Source organism: Sus scrofa, chromosome 5 (genome assembly GCF_000003025.6).
Source record: "Sus scrofa isolate TJ Tabasco breed Duroc chromosome 5, Sscrofa11.1, whole genome shotgun sequence".
NCBI classification, from domain to species: domain Eukaryota; kingdom Metazoa; phylum Chordata; class Mammalia; order Artiodactyla; family Suidae; genus Sus; species Sus scrofa.
This window is the reverse complement of record NC_010447.5, coordinates 28333255-28348188: the sequence shown is the minus strand read 5'-3', so window position 1 is coordinate 28348188 and position 14934 is coordinate 28333255. Positions and strand designations below refer to the sequence as shown.

At 43.2% G+C, this 14934-nt stretch overlaps 1 protein-coding gene across 3 annotated transcripts in view; it reads right to left on the bottom strand.

Annotated features, from left to right (window-relative positions):
* SRGAP1 (SLIT-ROBO Rho GTPase activating protein 1) overlaps positions 1 to 14934 on the bottom strand; it is a 304168-nt gene that overhangs the window by 256934 nt on the left and 32300 nt on the right. The window contains exon 1 of one of the 3 annotated variants that reach the window (XM_021091939.1): positions 3000 to 7412. The exons of the other annotated variants lie outside the window; for them this stretch is intronic. The gene's annotated coding sequence lies outside the window, so the exon portion shown is untranslated. Of the gene's footprint in view, positions 1 to 2999; positions 7413 to 14934 lie in introns of those variants that run through there. 3 annotated transcript variants of the gene reach the window in all.

The window sequence follows — 14934 nt, the reverse complement described above, 5'->3', positions numbered from 1 at the left end:
TCTAATGAATATAAAATATATTGAAATATTCAGAGCTAATAAAAATTAAATGCAGCAGACGTTCTCAAGTGGGGAGTTTCCCAAGGTCACTCAGCAGGGGATTTTAAAATAAGTCATCAGTTTCAGTTTTCTCTTCTGTAGAATGAAGGGGTTGGCTGATTCCCGTTGATCCCTACTCATTTTCAGCCATCAAATTCTAGGTGTCAGGCCTATCACAGGCACGCAGTAAACCTTTTCTATTTAATCAACATAGCTGAGTATACAGCTTAAAGTAATAAAATCAGATCTAGACCCTTACCTTATTCTTTTCACTGAGGCTCCGCCTCCTTTCAGTTATTAATATAGAAAAGTACAGTCTGATCTTTTTAGCCAGAGATGCCCTCTTCCCCCCCCCCGCCCCCGCCGCCTACCACACATATAATGACTTCTAAGCCCTACATTTGCGAAATCTCATTTTCTTATAATAATGGACACAGCACTGTTCTTCTCAGATCTTCAATTTCCTTAATTCATTCAATTGAGCTTGAAAAAAAAGCCTCCTCCATTTAAGCCCCAAAATGACACTCTGTTTTTCGTTGACATATACAGCATGTATTTTCCAATAAACTAAACAATGTCTGATTGGGGTATGGGCAGGGAAAGTAGAACAATTGCAGTCCAAATAACCATGGCAGCCAAAAACTGGATTCACTTAGCAATAGCTTGGATACATGGCAGAGGGCTCCAAGGATCCTCATTTTGTCCTGGGGTTTACTCTATGGCTCTTCTTCTAAATGCCTACATAACTGAAGAGCCAGCTTAATCTCAGAGGGCGTGCAATCAAGGGAAATAATGGGCCACAGCAAACAACTTCAAAGCCTTGGCACCACTTAGGTTAATAATATATAATTGCTACAATTTCTTTCAGCACAGTGCTTTTAATTAAATGTGCCAAAAACTCTACCAACTTATTTTCCATCATCGGCAGCCATTCTGCACTCTGAAATGAGGCATCTACAGTGTGCTTTTTTTCAAAAAGCATTCCTCTCTTCAATAATACTTCCCATAACCTTCACTGGCTTAGAGGTACAGCCAGGCTCTTTCTAAGCCCCTTCAGAGATAGCCTTCAAAGACAGAGCAAGCGGTAGCTTTAGAGATCTATACTAAGCCCTTATCAAGGTTTTGTCAATCAGGTGCTGTAAACTTTCCATACTGTATCTCCACACAATTAAAAAAAAAAAAAAGGCCCCAAGAGCCAAAAAAATATGGAAAGGAAAAAAAGTCAGGAATACATTTTCATTCTATTAACATATACCCAAACCATACAAAAATATGCCCCCCCAAAATGTATATATAAAATTCAGTTCCTAACACTAGAGAAAAGTGAGAGGTGAACATTTTGATTCCATAGCATCATGACTTAAGGGCATCTGTCTAGAATACTTCTCAGTAACTTTCATAATGAAATTGGTAACAATGCCTCAGTGTGAACAATAACTCAGGGTTACATAGTCTAGGACTTGATTATTTTTAGGGGCTGATTTTCACTAGCCCTGTTTGAGATTAAACCATAGATTTAGAAATAGAGCTGTAACAACCAGGTAAACTAAAAACTAAACATTTAAAAACGGTTGACCCTGCAGTTCAAAAATAGGGGTGGAGAGCAGTTCCCGTCGTGGCTCAGTGGTTAACGAATCTGACCGGCATCCATGACGACTCAGGTTTGATCCCTGGCCTTGCACAGTGGGTTAAGGATGCAGTGGGTTAAGGATTCAGTGTTGCCGTGAGCCGTGGTGTAGGTCACCAATGCAGCTCAGATCCTGTGTTGCTGAGGCTGTGGCATAGTCCAGTGGCTACAGCTCTGATTCCACCCCTAGCCTGGGAACCTTCATATGCCCAGGGCACAGCCCTAAAAAGAAAGAAAGAAAAAAAAAAAAAAAAAAAAAAGAGCATCCTAGAGGTGGAGAGAGGATGTTGACTTTTATTGTCAGCTTGTTTATTCCACTTCGTTTTTAAATTATGTGCATATACTGCTTTGATAATGGTTGATTTTTCTTGGTTTTTGGCTTTAAGTTGTAAGACTAAACAGTTGCAAAAGAGACTCTACAAGAGAATTTCTGGAATAGTTTTTTTCCCCTACCATCTTCATAGCTATACGACTCTTTGGGGGGGGGGGGGCAGATTTACCTCCTTTGCCACTATTTTTTTCCTGAATATACTAATATACTTCACATGTTAATAACCCATCAACAGCTTCAACCAGTTCAACAAAATTTCCTCCCCATCAGTTCTAGATGAAGAAATAAATGTACAGGTGGCAGGGGGCCAATGATCATTAGAATTATACAATCCCACCCCTGTAAGGGTCTTGTACTGAGTATGGGGCATATGGGCCAGAAAGAAGGGATTGAGAGAAGGAGTGATTGGCTCTGAGAGGGGTCAAAAGTAACCTCCAGGGAACTGGGTGAGCGGAAGACCCCACAGTGTGGAGATGATGGAAAGAACAGTGAAGATCAAGGGACTGGGTGGGTCCATGTCCTACAGAAGGGATGTGCCTGCTGGGAGCCAGCAAGCAAGGTCACTGGAAGGACGGGGGTGGCAAGGGAACAGCAGTCTGTCAGCAGAGGAGTTTCCTCTGGTCACACGAACTGGGTGTGGAGGTGAAGGCCCCTGGGCTTGGGCAGGGGGATGTCTAGGGAGGTGCTGAAGGCCTCTGTGACTGGGGAGGAGTGGCCCAGAAGCGTCTATCGGAGAGTCCCAAGAAACAAGGGAGGACCGGGTCCAGCAGGTGGCCTGGCCCCAGGGAAGAGGGAAGGCTTCTGTACCTGGGATGAAAAGGTGCCTGGAATCAATAGCGTGGAGCTCAATGGGTCTTTCCCACTTCCCAGTCAGGGAGAGAGCAGAGATTCTCCGAGAAAAGACCACATAGGATGTGTTATCCTTAGAGATGAAAGAAAGAAGTGGAAACAAAGTTTTGGGGGACCAGCCTGGGGGGGGGGTCGAAAGGCTGGGACACTTACAATGCAACAGCAACCAGCGTCCACAGGGCCCAGCAGAATGGGGCTGGAAAAGGGCAGAGCAGAGAGCTCGGCTGGGAGGACAGCATCCAGGCTCCTGGCCGGAAATAAAAGTAACTGGCCACGTGGACTGGCTGTAACCCAGGTGAAGAGCTTTTATTCTGTAGAGATGGGTGCTCTTACAGGCGGGTCCTGCAGGAGCGCAGGTGATGTCACTGAGGCCTGGGCAGCCCTCCTGCCTCACCCGAGATGCAGCTGGGCATCCTAGAGCCGATTAGCGAGTGAGGGAGATGTGGGGCTGAGGCCACACCTACAGCTTAACCACACGCTGTTTGGACCACAGTTCCAAACAGTTCCAATTTCAATGGTCAGTCACTCTTACGACTTCCCACAATCAGAAAATGCAATCTTTTGCATTAACATGGGTTCTTTTTTCTACTAGGGAACCAAAATTCAAATGTGTACTAGTGGCCAGTGCAGCAAGAGGCACAAAGGAGGGAAAAATGCACCCCCCAGAAACACCCCCTCTCACCTACACCCTCTCTACCCACCTACTCTCCCCTGCCCTTTGGCCTCTGTCAACATCTGTTTCTAAAGGGTTAAGTGTGCCTTTCAAAAACAAACCATTCCACTCCCTTCTGGTAAACACAGCACTGGCCTCTTGGGGTTGAGTAGGAGAGGGGTGGCCTAAGATGAATTGTGTTATTCTTCCTCTCCTCTGGGGCAACCACCAGGGCCTGGAATACGCCAGCAGTACCTGCGAGGTCCAGACAATTATCAACAGGAACCTGCAGCCCTTGCTAAGAGAGATGGCAGGGAGGGAAACTAGAGGCCAGTTGGGAAGAAATATCACGGAAAGATACCATGATTTAGCTCATGGTACATATGCAATAACCATTCTTGCACATTTTATTTCAGCAACTTGTAACAAATATGCACTACCTGCCTGCTGTGTGTGAGGCACAAGTTAGATGCATGGGCTCAGACACAACGTCTGGTGTGATATAGGCATGACACCCATGAGGTTCCAGGTTCTTTGGAGGGAAAACCTGTGTTCTTTCCACATTACCCCCTCATTCCCAAATAAGAAAGATCTTCAAAAAACAAAAATGAGAGTTGAATTCCCTGGTGGCCTAGAGCATTGAGGATCTGGTGTTGTCTCTGCAGCGGCTCAGAGTCTGACCCCTGGCCCCAGGAACTTCTGAATGCTGAGGGCACAGCCAAAACAAAACAAAACAAAACTCTGAGGCCGTTGTTATTTTCTTTATAGCACAAGCTCTTGCATTGCATTGCATTATTTCACTGTTTTTACAGAGCAAATCTCTTAAACGTTGTACAGAATTACATTTTTTTAATGGTAGCAGCAGCTGCTGGCTGTCTCTTTATTTGACCAGGAAAATCCCACACAATGGGCTGTTTGAAAACCTACTTAAGAGGAGGGTTGGGGAGGGGAATCAGGAGCCACCACCTGCTCTACTCTCTACTTCCCCATGTGGAATCCTGCAGGAGCCCCTGGCTCAGTCAGCAGGGCGTGATGTGCCAGGCGTCAGGGATGACGAGTGTGGCTCTGCCCTTCTGTCATCCCTTCATTCCCTCCCTCCTTCATTTCTCTGTCTGTCCCACAAACACGTGTGGGACAATGAGCACCCACTCGGAGCCTGGCCCTGCCTTGGGTCACAGGGGAAAGGAGGGTACAGGATGGATGTTCTCATGCACTCAGGGAGGGGAAGGGCTTTCAAGGCAGAGGGAATGGCCAGTGCAGAGGATGGGGCCACCGGAAACAAAGCTGAGGAAAAGAAAACAAGGAACAGTGGGCAGAGTGAGGGAGTTTTTCTTGGACCAGTCCTGTATGCCAACTGGGGCAACCACCAGGGCCTGGAATACGCCAGTAGTACTTGTGAGGTCCAGACACTTTATCAACAGGAACCTGCAGCCCTTGCTAAGAGAGATGGGAGGGAGGGAAACTAGAGGCCAGTTGGGAAGAAATATCACGGAAAGATACCATGATTTAGCTCATGGTACATATGCAATAACCATCAGACATTCTTGCACATTTTATTTCAGCAACTTGTAACAAATATGCACTACCTGCCTGCTGTGTGTGAGGCACAAGTTAGATGCTACCAGGCATAGGCTTGGTTCCAAGCTGAACCCTGCCAGGTGTTCACCAGTGCTTGTTGTGGCCCATGAGGACCACGGGGAGGGGGGGGTTCTGGGTGGCAGACTGGGATACTAAGGAGGGGCTTCATCCTTCTATAAGCTGCATTGTTGGCTAACATGTGAGACACCACACTATTCTGCGACAGAATCGCCTAAGGACGTGGGAGCAGTCTCGTCCTCACGGGGTAAAAATGGAAGACAGTGCTGTACGCCTGGATAGTTGGTGTGTTGCCAGGTCTCTTAGTTTTAGGCAGAACTCATCAGTCAGTGGAAAAAAAAAACTAAAAAAAAAAAAAACTTTTCTATACAGAGAGACAAGAAACATGGCATTAAAAGCTCAGCATGAGTTCTAGAGAAATGTCAAGGAGCAGTGGGCAGGGGTGAGGGTGTGTTTACCTTGGACCAGTTCGGCACCCTGAATGGTCCTCTCCGTTCATGGTCTAGCCCAGATGTCAGGTGCAGGCTTGGTTGCAAGCAGAACCCTTCTCAGTGTTCACCACTGTTCTACCCCGCGGTGGAAGAAGATGAAAGCCCTGAAGTGCCCAATGCCTTGGACATGTTAACGCTGTGATTTGGTCCATCTTGGGCATTAAAGCAAACCACCTTGGAAAGGGAAAATTTCCATGCTGGGTACAAAGTGAGTGGATGTCTGCCACTGCAAGAGCCAGTCGATAACCAGCCACTAGATCCATAAAGACACAAGTGGAAAAAGCTACCACAAACTCAGACTGCTGTTAAGGGCAACAGATAAAAGCCTCAGGGTCTCCACACAGAGCTCTAGGGTCTCTGTGGAAATTTGGCTCAAGGCTGAAGGAATGCATGTGAAAGGTTAAAGAGCTGGCAGCTGCCTTTGGAGAAGACAGAGCATTACTTGGAATCAATCGCTTGGAGACAGAGATGACACTGACGTCCAGGCAGAAGGAGCCAGGAGGGCACTGACTGATGTCACAAAGTTAAGTGTGCATTTCAACAGCCAGAATACAGAAAAATCAATTCCACACCAACATTTCTAAACAAAAAAGAAGACAAACAGCAGACTCGACAGGTCATTTTAAACGTCTTCAGGTGTTTCTGTGCTTCAACTGCAAGTTCAGTTTGAAATCTTCAGGAGAGGGGAAATGAAAAGGCTGAACGTTGTCAAGAACAAATTGAGCTACTGTGACTATTAAAACCTCGGAGACGGATCATGAATTGGAGCAAGAGGAGGAAAAGTTCTGGAACGGAGGACAAGAACCGAGGATAAAGAACTGGAAACCTTGAAAAGCTATTCAAACACCTTGAAGAAAGGCTGGAAAGAACTGTTTCTTCTTTTTGAAGCAGGCTCTGTTCTTTGAACTAAAAACTCATGATCCATGGGCCGACGGTGGGGGAGGACCTTCTTATCTCAAGACAGGAGGCAGCAGACCTGAGACAACTCCACAACAATTAAACTCAAACTCGAGCTTCTAAAGCGGATTCTCCTGCATCTGGCACACCTGCTCCTGCCCTTGGGCATCGGCTGCCCCTTCTTCTGAGACAGGAAGGTTTCCTACCCTTCCTCTCAGATTCTCTCCTTGGATGCTGAGGTCTTGGCTCCCTCCATTGTCAGATCCAAAGTTTTCAATGGATCCACAGGGAGCATTTCTGGCCAAGAGGATTTCCTCTTCCTCTCCCTCCTCCAGAAAGGATGGAAGTCCCCCATCCACCACCCTGTCACCTTCCACAAGCTAGCTTTCCACCTAGAGGCTCTTGTCCTTACCTAGTGGGTCGGGGCATCCTCACACAAAATATGGAAGTTAGCTACCTTCTGGGGGTTGGACGGGGGTCACTGAGCCTCCACATGACCCCACTGGTCAAAATTCTTACCCACAGGGCTTTAAGTCATTTTGCATCTTTTTCTTCTGAGGCATTTTTGAATTACTTACATTGAGTCAATAAACACCTGCCTCTTTGACAGTCCTTTTTTTTTTTTTTTTGGTCTTTTTGTCTCTTTAGGGTGAGGTTCCCCTGCTAGGGGTCGAATCAGAGCTGTTGCTGTCTGCCTACACCACAGCCACAGCAACAGCAATGCCGGCTCCTTAAGCCACTGAGCAAGGCCAGGGATTGAACCCTTGCCCTCATGGATCCTAGTCGGGTTCGTTAACTACTGAGCCACGATGGGAACTCTGACAGAGTCTTTATACTTTTGCCCAATTGCAATTTGACATAAATTTTACACAGTTCCCATCGTGGCGCAGTGGTTAACGAATCTGACTAGGAACCATGAGGTTGCGGGTTCAATCCCTGGCCTTGCTCAGTGGCTTAAGGATCCAGCGTTGCCGTGAGCTGTGGTGTAGGTCACAGACGAGGCTTGGATGCCGCGTTGCTGTGGCTCTGACGTAGGCCAGTGGCTACAGCTCCGATTCCATCCCTAGCCTGGGAACCTCCATATGCCCTAGGAGTGGTCCTAGAAAAGGCAAAAAGACAAAAAATAGAAGATAAAAAAATAAATTTTACACTGTTTTTAGTGAAAAGAATTTAAATCCTTCTCATTATTATACATTCAAGAAAATATAATCAGCGAATTAGAACCTGAGGAGCCAGGCCACTGTCTCCTCAACAGTATGTTATCCATAAGCAGTTCGGCTACCAGGAAGTTTTGAAAGAGCAAAACTTCTCTTCTTGCTAATGGCTCTATATGGCCCAAGTGGTAAGAGAAAGGTCAAAAGTTCCCTGCTGGCCTCCATAAACTTTAGTTGCTTAAAAAAAAAAAATCTATTCAAGGAGTTCCCTGGTGGCCTAGCAGTTAAGGATTCGGCATTGTCACTGCTGTGGCCTAGGTTGGATCCTGGCCTGGGAACTTCCACATATCATGGTGGGAAAAAAAAAAGCCTTGGAGTCAACCCTAACGATGATACTCAACTACTAAGTGTAAAAATCTCAGTGATTAAGGCTCTCCATACCTCTTGCTATATGCATTTAGAAGAATTTCCCTTTACAGGAAATGCCAAAATAGAAGGATGTCTTATTGAACAATGAGCAAGCCCTGCTTAAGCTTGTCAGCATGAAGATGTATTCTTGTATTAGAGTTCAACAGTTTTTCATATGCAAAATGTCATCTATTTTTAGTCAGAATTTTTTTTTTAAAAAAACTCTCAATTTAAAAAATTTTAAAAACATCTTTAGGAAGAGGTTTGGTCATAAGAACAAGAGAATCTGCAATGAGCTATGTGTCAGAGTCTACCACGTGGAACACTTCAAACAACAATAAAAAACCAAGTTTCCTCCTAACTACCAGTTAAAAGACAAACCTTGGTAAATTACCTTTGCTACTGTAAAAATATGTTCTGTTTCAAGAGATGCCTTGGCAATGGCCTGGGATGGACAAAAGGCAGGTCCACTGGTAACCAAGGAACAGTGCAATAATTACATAAAATGAGATAAGTCCAGTGGCACCACCATTTGCTCTGCTGAGACTTTCATTCTGCTTTGAAAACTCCATGAAAATGAAGACATTCAGGGCTCAATGGGAAAGACACCTGCTGGCCTGACCCTAAATGGGGATAATGCAGTTGGCAGGTGGGCCCACATGCCATGCTAGGCAGATGTTGGCTTGGCAGCCTGTCACCTGACTGGAAAGGATAACAGTCCAATCCCAGGATGAACCGGATCTGCCCTTTCTCTGGGCTGTAACTGGATATCTCCACACAAGTTTCAGGAATCCATGACGGGCCTGGAGAATCCCTGAACGGATCGCAGAAGCTTCTACTGCTGACTGCCCACTGGCCTTGAAGAGTTCCTTTATGAAATGTCTACAAAATGTCCCAGACTGAGAGCTTCAAGAGAACCGTCCTTGGTCCCGCATAGCTATGTAATTAACAGTTAGCTACCTAAATAAATAAAAAAACCCAAGACATCCTGTTGTTTTTAGTCATTCAAGAAGTTAGCTAATTTGCAAAGCAGTTATTTGACTTTAACAAATATTCTGTAAATAAATCCAGTAAATTTGCTAGCTATAATAAAAGACTTAGATTCGACACATTTTTTTTTTGTCTTTTTGCTATTTCTTGGGCCGCTCCCGTGGCATATGGAGGTTCCCAGGCTAGGAGTCCAATCAGAGCTGTAGCTGCCGGCCTACGCCAGAGCCACAGCAACTCGGGATCCGAGCAGCGTCTGCAACCTACACCACAGCTCACGGCAACGCTGGATCCTTAATCCACTGAGCAAGGCCAGGGATCAAACCCGCAACCTCACAGTTCCTAGTCGGATTCGTTAACCACTAAGCCACGACGGGAACTCCGACACAATTTTTTAATGTCTGTCATTCTGAGCAATCAGAGTGAATAACACGTTTGGTCTTTAAAAATTTTAAATGTTAAAAACCTTTTAGCGGAAACTGCCTCACAGATACAAACTAGTGGTTACCAGTGGGGAGGGGGTAGTGGGGAGAAGCAAGACGGGTAGGGGATTAGGAGGTACCAACTAGTATGTATATGTATAGTATGTATAAAATAAATAAGTTACAAGGATATATTGCACAATGCAGGGACAATAGGTGATTTTTTTTTATCATAACTATAAACGGAGTAAAACTTTTACAAGTTGTGAGTCACTATGCTGTACATCTGTAACATATAATTTTATACATCAACTATATCTCAATTAAAAACAATAAATAGGAAGTTCCCATGTGGCACAGTGGGTTAAGGATCCAGTGCTGCCTCAGCTGTGGCACAGGTTGCAACTATGACATGAGTTTGAGTCCTAGCCTAGGAACTTTGACATGCCACAGGTGTGGCCAAAAAAATATATATATATATGTTTAATTATATATATATATATATATATATATATATGAAAGTAAAAATAAATAAATAAATACCTTTTAGCACCAATATAAGCATTGAAAAGTGAAGGGAAAAAAGAGCCTCCTTAAATCCCAGCCCTTTAATATAGCAATTATCTATTCACCTTAGAATGCATAAATTACTTAATTTTACATTATTATTATGTAAATATATTCATGCTGTGCATACAATTCTGTATTCTGGTTTTTCATGTATTTTCTATCTTTCTAATTTTCAGGATGTTTTCTAGTATAACTGTAGGCCACTGAATTAGCAGAACTTTGTTTTATATGGTTTGCTTATTATTTTTGCTAGAGTTAGTGTAATTAATTTGAATCAACTATAAACCACCTCTCAATGTTAAGTGGTAAAAAGTGAAAAGTAATGTTTATTTCAAGGATTCCAGCAGTTCTCTTGTGGCACCGTGGGTTAAGGATCCAGCATTGTCACTGCAGCAGCTTGGGTTGCTGCTGTGGTGCTGGTTCATTCCCTGGCCTGGAATCTTTTGCATGCCGTTGGGCAGCAAAAAAAAAGAAAAAAAAAAAAAAAAAGAGAGAGAGAGACAATTCCAGAAGAATAAGTTACCATATAGAAAATAGTTAAGAGGAGCATAAATACATTAAATTAGTACTCTGCACATGTAAGCAGTTTTCAAATACAACTGCTTATTGGTACTCTGAAGGCTATCATTTCTTTTTTTAAAGTGTTACTACACCAACAAGTAATCTGTACACATGAAGTAGTAATATGAATGCTAAAGAAATATTGGCACCCCAAGCAATTTACATGAATTGTCACATTTAATCTTCACAATCATCTACCTCTCTGTATTGTTACTATCCCCATTTTGCAGATAAGGAAAAGTGAGCCTCAAAGAGGCTAAGTAACTTGGACGAAGTCGTTGGGCTGGATGAGAATTCAAACATCCTCACCAAAGCCATCATTTAGTCCATATGCTATGAACTTTATGTGTCCTCCAAACAAAACATACCTGCAAAAACCTAACCTATTCCTATAAACCTATCAATTACTTTTTTAGTTCTTCTTCCTCAAAAACCATTGCTACCATGCATATGATGATGATACCCTCTTCCACTCCCATCATAGTGATATTATTCTGTATATATTTCATAAAAGATCCATAAATGGTTTACTGTAATGCATCAACGATCCACAAGATCCCAAGCAAGCACTCTGATATATTCCAGGCCAGTCATATGTTCACACACCATTGTGCCTACTCCAGAAAACCACTATCTATCATCTCAAGAGCTCAATGCCATTGAATTTCAACTAAGGTAAAGTGTGGCCCTGACAGTTTCCAGAAAGTCGCTGTGACAGTTTTGAAGGTGGCAGCACTGCTGTTGGCTGCGTTCCTACAACACTGTTACACAATCAGCACCAAAAACTGCGGGATGAGAAAAAGCCGACTTCCCAAAATACACAGTCCATGTTCTTTTGGCTTATGCATATTGCAAAAGTGTTGACAGCTATGTGTTGCTCTGGAGTGACCCCTTTTTCCTCCCCCAGCCCTCCCCAACTGGTCATGTTTTTGAGGGGAACCCTAGCAAAGTGAAGATCATGCAGATAAAGGATGGCAGGCTGGTGAGAGGCCTGGGCAACATCACTGGCTCATTCATTTACACATCAGTACGTTTTCAAGGTACACCTAGAGTGTGCCAGGAGCCAGGGAGCCATAAGGAAAATAAAAGAGCCCTTATCCTTGTAAAGCCCCACAGTTCTGTGGGGGAGTCAAAGGAAATGATGGCAGTATAAAAAACGACGTGGCTTAACAGACGTAATGAGAGGTGCTGCCCGATCACAGAGGATGCGGGGGAAAGTGAGAACCTCAGATTTCTATACCTACACTCCACCAGGTCTAGGATCCATGCTAGAGCCACTGTGACCCACTGTAAATGCAGATGCTCCGGGGGGGGGGGGTCATCGTGTTGGAGCAAACCTTCAAGGCCAATGCCTTCATGAGCCTCTCTAGTTCCCTCAACTCAAACTGCGTGCATTGGCACTGGAGAGAAGACGGGTGGAAAAAAGATTTGAAATAATGGTCACTTATAGCTGGTGACGACTTTTTAGGAAGGGGCAAACTCACTGTCTATGTAGTGGTTACTTCTAAAGAAGGACTGATATGAGTATTTTAAAAGAATTCTCTTACGCTGGCTTCCCCCTAAACCAGTGCCCCTAAATTAATGTGGCCAGTCTACTAATTATTTACTACCAGCCTCCAAAGAAATAAGCCAGGAAACTAGAGCAAGCATTTAGAAACTTTTTTCTTTCTTTCTCTTTTTAGGGCCGCACCTGTAGCATATGGATGTTCCCAGGCTAGGGGTCGAAGAATCGGAGCTGCAGCTGCCAGCTGAAGCCACAGGTGCAACAACACTGGATCCAAGTCGCCTTTGAGACCTACACTGCAGCTTGTGGCAACGCTGGATCCTTAACCCACTGAGTGAGGCCAGGGATTGAACCTGCATCCTCATGGACACGATGTTGGATTCTTAACCTGCTAAGCCACAATGGGAACTCCAGCATTTAGAAACTTGATATGTTTGTTGGATCTCATTTAAAAAAAAAAATACGGGATGTTGCACGCATTCTGTTTGTGTTTACTTCTTTTTTTGTAAATGAATTCATTTTACTGTATTTTAAAGGCATTGGTTCATAATAGATAAAAGGGGAAAAAAAAAAAAACAGTCTTTCAGCACAAATAGTTTGAAAGGCACAGCTCCAAATAACTTTGAGTGCTTAAGTACACAGAAATACATTTTCTCCCTTAAAAAAGAACAAGGAATGTAAAATAACAATGAATCTTTTCTATAAAGCACGTAACCTTCAGGATAAGATTCTCACCAAGTTTGTAAGAACTGCCCTTTATTTGATTTATCTTTTTTAGGCACTGAGGCCCCACACTTGAAATGCATGGGCTCATTCAATCCACAGAGCAGCCCAACAAGGTAAGAACTATCATTATTTTACCAATGAGTAAACTGAGCCTTAAGAAAGCCATGCCACAAGCCAATGGCTTACAGCTAAGAGTGGGCAAAGCCGCTGGATAAAAGTATCCAATTGCAAAGCCCAAACTTCATACTGTCCACTAGAACTCAAAATCTACTCAATTATGAATAAAAAAATTGCAATGTCTAATCTCATAGGCAATTAAGGCACTCGCCATCAGCCCACCTGTTCCTAGAGACGAGCGCGAACTAGAAAATTCAATTGTCATTCAGCTTCAGAAATCAAAAGTTGACAGTCCATCCCTTAAGGATAAGATTATATACATGTCTTATAACAAAAAGATTAGAAAATTATAATGTTGATTCAGTTTGGGATAAACTAAATGATGAACAACTACAACTTCGAAGGCAAGAATTCGGCTCTGATTTTAAAAGAGAGACACCAATATACTCTCAACTACTTGTGCCCAAGGGTTGGCCAACTACAGTCCATGGGCCAAATCCAGCACACAGCTTGCTTTCATAAGCATGGCTTTACTGGAATACAGCCACGTCTGTTAATCAAAGTATTGTGTATGGCTGGTCTTGGCTAAAATGGCAGTGTAGCATAGTTGTGACAGAGACTACAAAACGTACAAAGCTTAAGATGTTTACTTCCTGGCTTTCAGCAGAAAACGTGTGTTGACCCCTGCTCTCTGCACATAAGAGCACAGATCATGAGTCAACAGCAAGCGTCCCCATCTTCTGTTTTGGGTTTAGATCAAGTGTCTTGTTATATCCAAACTTCTTCAACCCTGTTATTAGGCATAGAGAGCTAACCTGCATTCTGGGTATTTTTTCCTTTGTCAACTTTTCAAAGGAGGGTGTACCTACTAGCGAATCCTCCCAAATAGGGGATGGGGGGGGCAGTGGAAAGGCAAAGGGTTTTAGGAGACCCACACCAGAAAGAGGCTCTGTCCATCAACTGGGTAATAGCAGGAACCGCCACTGACTCCAGACACACATTCTCAGCACGTTCCACATATTTGTGGGGATTTCAAGTAATCCTCCCAACAACCCTGCGAAGGTGAGTCGGAGTCCCAATGAGATTGAGGAACGGATTAGAATGATAGTGACTAAACTAAATGAATGCCTGACCCAGAGTTTGGCCTTAGCAAAATCTATGACTCCCAAGCTCACCCTCCTACTCCTCCGTAGGGCGGCAACACGCAAATTAACCTGAATTAACCTCAAAATGTAAAGCAACCTGATATACCCACAGCCTTTTATAAAAGGAGAATTTGTTACTACTTTTGACAATCAAAATGAAGAAACCAGGTATTTGTAACCTTGTTATGTTATGACCTCTGTAACAAGTGCTGTACTCACTGAAAATTTTATTTACTTAAAAGAATCCATGTTTCTGTTTTAACAAAAGACAGGGAAAAAACTGTGACTCAGACATGTCTTAATTTCAGGTTTTTTGGTTCTAATATGAACTGTATCTTCTTATTAGATTTTATTTTCCAGGAGAACAGTACATATTTAAATCCTTCTAAAGGGAAAGATATCTTTTTAGAGGGTTTATGTTTGCAAAAGAGCATTAGCAGAATCAAGTTTTCCTAAAACACACCCCCCCAAATAAGTACAGATTACAAAACTAAAGAGGCATTTCCATCCATTATTTTTCATTTTTGATATTACCGCTACTCTAGAAGGAGTTGTTCAATTTCAAAGCCTGACTCATATAAAAACAAGCTCAGTAATAATTTCCAAACAAATTAAAGATGCAGTCAGCCAAAATGATATTAACCACAGTGAGAAAGTAAATTGTACTTGATCCTAAAAAAGTTAAAATACTCCAGTTGGTCATCTTATTTGCATAAATGATAAATCAACTGAATCACGTTTGTCTTCAAAGTCAATTATGACATACATTATTCTGTTTGTCACTGAATTTTAGTCAGAAATACTTGTCCCAGAGGATACAAACAACTGCTAAATGGCAAAAACGTCTTGAATTTTGTA